General features: G+C 38.5%; 1 pseudogene; it reads right to left on the bottom strand.

The window, feature by feature from the left end:
- Positions 1-1,029: 1,029 nt before the first annotated feature.
- LOC103249761 lies at positions 1,030-1,304 on the bottom strand (annotated as a pseudogene).
- Between the last annotated feature and the right edge of the window lie 3,651 nt (positions 1,305-4,955).

Raw genomic sequence — 4,955 nt, forward strand, 5'->3', positions numbered from 1 at the left:
TGTACCATGAGGGGTCCACTGTCATGGGTGGGTTGAATGCCTTGAATGGCTTGGGAGTGTGCTGTCTCTCTTGCCTTTCTGCTTTCCACCATGGAATGACAGCAGGAAGGCCCTTGCAAGATGCCGTTCCCTTAATCATGAACTTCCTAGCCCCCAGAACTATGAGCCAATGCATTTGTTTCTTATAAATTCTTTTGTGATAGAAGCACAACATGGACTAAGACACTGAGATAAAAAAGGAACTGGCTGGGCTGTGTTCCTGTTCCTCCTATAACAAGATGCCCTATAATCATGTTCCAGTGTAGCTGCTTTTTGGGGTCCCTCTGCTGTGATGCAACTTAAGACATGCATGGACAAGATTCCACCTGCCTTGGGCAGCTTTCCTGGGGGAAACGGCTTACCATGAATCCTAGGCTCCTGCTGTCCCTTGCTCCCTACCTGTCAGTGATAACGTTGCTTTGCTCAACTTGTTGTGAGTGTTCTGTCTCAGTGGATTCATGCAGGTAGTAGAAATTGCAGTCCAAGATGCAGCGGCTTGAGTGGTAACCAGTGCACAGAAAACCTGCTTCATGAATGCATAGTCAGAATTGTTCTAGAAAACTCTCTGTGGTAGCAGAGCAGAAAAGCCTGGCTGGGAGGGCTCGTGACTGGAGGCAGAAGCCTTGCTGTGGGAATCAAGGTGAGAGGTAGAGATTCAGGCTGGGCTGTGAGGGGATGTTGGAGTTCCAGGAATGATTGGACTTAGGATTTACTCCATGTGTGAGCACAGGGTTCTACTAGTCATTCTTTTTTTTTTTTTTTTAACCAAAAACATCTTTATTTTAGTCTTCAAAGAAGAATTCTTCTTTTTCCAAGTTAATCATGATTAATTTATGAAAATGGGTATAAGTTTTCAAGGCATTTCCATTTAACGGAAAACAGCTTTATAGGATCAAAATATTAAAAAAGTAAAAAAGCAAACAAAAAACCCCTCCATTTTGCTGCCATTATAAGACAAAACAGACTCTAGCATAAGTCAGGGAAGCCCATTCACACTTCAGGTCCTTCTCCTCCAGGAACCAGTATTGTTATATTATTTCCATTCAGCAAAATCTGATCCAATTTAGTAATCTTTCTTCCTTCTGGTGTGATTTCACGCTCAGTGACATCTTCCAGTACCATATTGACAAAGTCATCAAATCCTAGAAGAGTACCAGCAACTTCCTTATTACTCTTCATACGATGTGAATTCTTGATCCTATACATTTGTCTACAAGCTTTAGCGGTAGCAGCTGCGACGGGTTGGTAGTAGCGTTAGCAGCCATGGCTATGCCGGAAGTGGCCTTACTGGCCATTCTTCATTGAACCAGTGGGAGGCACCTGAGTCTTGACTCGGGGTTCACATCCCACCTGGAACATTAAAGGGTGCAGAAGTTTGCAGCAGGGTACCACTAAGACATCAGGTCTGTCATCTTCATCCACCCATTTCTGATACCCAGCTCGAAAGCTGAGCTCCTCTGCTTCAAAAAGAAGTCAGCTAAGGTTGCTTCCCCATTGAAAGAATGTCCTGTCCTCCCAAACTTTCGCTCTCTCTTTCTCCCACGAAGGTTCCAGCTCTAGCACAGACAGTTCTTTTCAAGCTTCCAATATTTTCTTTTTTCCTCTTTATTTTAATAACTTTAGGTCGTAAAAATAGTTTTTGGTTACATGGTTGCATTGTATAGTGACACAGAAATCTGGGCTTTAAGTGTACCCACCACCTCACTTGTGCACGTTGCACCCGCTGGGTGATTTTTCATTTCACCACCTCTTTTCCTCCCTCCCCCTTCTTCTCCAGTGTCCATTATACTATTCCCTGTGTCTTTACCTGTCCTTAGTTTATCTCTCACTTCTAAGTGAGAACATGCAGTGTTTGGTTTTCTGTTCCTGAGTTAGTGCACTTAGGATGATGTTCTCCAATTCCACCCAAGTTGCTGCCGAAGACATTATTTCATTCTTTTTTTATGGCAGAATATTTCATAGCGTATATGCCACATTTTCAGTATCCACTGACCAGGTGATGAACATTTAGTTTGAGTCCACATCTTTGCGATTGTGAATTGTGCTGCAATGAACATGTGGGTGCAGGTGTCTTTTTGATATAAGGACTGCTGTTCCTTTGGGTAGATACCTAGTAGTGGGATTGCTGGATCAAATGGTAGATCTACTTTTTGTTCTTTGAGAAATCTCCACACCGATTTCCACAGAGGTTGGCTGATTTACACTGCCACTAACAGTGTATAAGAGGTCCCCTTTTAGCACCTGTTATTTTTTACTTCTGCACCGGTATCTCCTGTTTTTTGATTTTTAAATAATGGCCATTCTGACGGGTGTAAGGTGGTATCTCATTTGGTTTTAATGAGATGAGTAATGCTGATGATGAGAGGTGCTGAGCAGTTTTTCATATTTGTATTGTCCATTTGTGTATCTTCCTTTGTGAGATGACTGTTCGTGTCATCTGACCATTTTTTAATGGGGCTGTTTTTTTCTTGATTATTTGTTTCAGTTTTTTGTAGATTCTGGATATTCATCCTTTGTCAGATAAATAGTTTGCAAATATCTTCCCCCATTCTATATGTTGCCTATGCACTCTGTTGATTATTTCTTTTGCTGTGCAGAAGTTTTTTTTTAAGTTTTAAGTCCCTCTTATTTATCTTTGTTTTTGTTGCATTTGCTTTTGAGGTTTTAGCCACAAATTCTTTGTCTAGGCTGACGTTCAGAAGAGTTTTCCCTAGATTTTCGTCTAGGATTTTTATGGATTTTTTTAGGCCTGAAATTTAAGTCTTTAATCCATCTGGAGTTAACTTGTGTATATGGTGAGAGACAGGGATCAAGTTTCATTTCCTGCATGTGACTACCCAATTTTTCCAACACTATTTGTTGAATAGGCTGTCCTTTCCCCAGTGTATGTTTTTGTCTGCTTTGTCAAAGATCAGTTGGTTGTAGGTATTTGGGTTTATTTCTCAATTCTCTATTCTGTTCCATTGGTCCACGTGTCTGTTCTTGTACCTATCACATTGTTTTGGTTACTACAGCCTTGTAGTATAATTTGAAGTCAGCTAATATGATGCCTCCAGCTTTGTTCTTTTTGCCTAAGATTGCTTTGGCTATGCTGGTGCTTTTTTGGCTCCATATGAAATTTAACATTGTTTGTTCTAATTCTGTGAAAAATTACCGTGGTACTTTGATAAGGATTGCATTGAATTTGTAGATTACTTTGGGTAATATGGTCATTTTAACAATGTTACTTATTTCAATTCATGAGCATGGGATGTTTCTCCATTTGTGTGTGTCCTCTACAATTTCTTTTATCTGAGTTTTGTAGTCCTCCTTGCAGAGATCTTTCATCTCCTTTGTTAAATATATTCCCAGGTATTTTAGCTTTTTAGCTGCTGTTGTAAATGGAATTGAGTTCTCAATTTGATTCTCAGCGTGGTCGCTCTTTGTATATGACAGTACTGCTGGTTTGTGGGTGTTGGTTTTGAATCCTACAATTTTACTAAATTCATTTATCAAGTCCAGGAGTCTTTTGGAGGAGTCTTTAGGATTCTCTAAGTATAACATTATGTCACTGACATACAGAAATATTCAGAGATGGTTTGATTTATTCTTCTCCAATTTGGATATCCTTTTTTTCTTTCTCTTGCCTGAGTGCTCTGGCTAGGACTTTCAGTACTATGTTGAATAGGGGTGGTGAAAGTGGATATCCTTGTTCAACTTTTTTCCATTCAGGATGACATTGGCTATGGGTTTGTTGTATATAGCTTTTATTATTTTGCCTGTTTTGCTGAGGGTTTTTTATCATAAAGAGATGCTGAATTTTATCAAATGCTTTTTCTGTGCATGTTGAAATGATCATGTGATATCTGTTTTTAATTTTTTATGTCGTGTATCACATTTATTGACTTGTATATGTTGAACCACCCTTACGTACTTGGGTTAAAACCTACTTGATTGTGGTGGATTTTATTTTAATGTGCTGTTAATTTTTGCTAATATTTTGTTGAGGTTTTCATATCTATGTTCATCAGGGATATTGCTCTGTAGTTTTCTTTCTTTGTTATGTCTTTTCCTGGCTTTGGAATCAGGGTGCTATCAAAATACCGATTCTAAGAATTAACTAGGGAGAATTCTCTCCTCTTCAATCTTATGGAATAGCGTCAGTAAAATTGGTGCTAGTTCTTCTTTGAAAGTCTGGTAGAATTTGGTTGTGAATCCATCAGGTCCTGGACATTTTTTTGCTGTTGCAAGACTTTTAATTACTGTTTCAATCTCCCTACTCCTTAATGGTCTGTTCAGGGTTTCTATTTCTTCCTGATTCAAGGTTAGGGGTTGTATGTTTTCAAGAATTTATCCATCTCCTCTAGATTGTCCACTTTGTTTGCTAAGAGGTATTCATAATAATCTCGAATGATCTTTTGAATTTCCATTGTATCAGTTGCAATGTCTCCATTTTCATTTCTGATTGAGCTAGTTTGACTGTTCTCTCTTTGTTTCTTAATGAATGTAGCTAGTAGTCTATCACTTCTGTTTTTTCTTTTCAAAGAACTAATTTGTCATTTCATTGATCCTTTGTATTTCTTTCTGTCAACTTCATTTAGTTCTGCTCTGATCTTTGCTATTTCTTTTTTCTGCCAGTTTTGGGTTTGTATTTGTTCATCTATTCTAGTTCCTTGAGGTGTGATGTTAGGTTGTAAATATGTGCTCTTCCAGTCTTATTAATGAAGGGCCTAAGCATTATACGTTTTCTTCTGAGCACAACTTTGGCTGAGTCCCAGAGGTTTTTGATAACTTGTTTTGTTGTGCCATTCATTTCAAGGAATTTTTAAATGTCCATCTTTATTTCTTTGTTGACCCAGGATAATTCAAGAGCAGATTGTTTGACTTCCATGTTTTTGTTTGGTTTTGCGAATTCTTCTTGGAGTTAATTTATAGTT

The sequence above is a fragment of the Carlito syrichta genome, unplaced genomic scaffold (assembly GCF_000164805.1).
Source record: "Carlito syrichta isolate Samal-C Ts95f unplaced genomic scaffold, Tarsius_syrichta-2.0.1 Scaffold123386, whole genome shotgun sequence".
Classification (NCBI taxonomy): domain Eukaryota; kingdom Metazoa; phylum Chordata; class Mammalia; order Primates; family Tarsiidae; genus Carlito; species Carlito syrichta.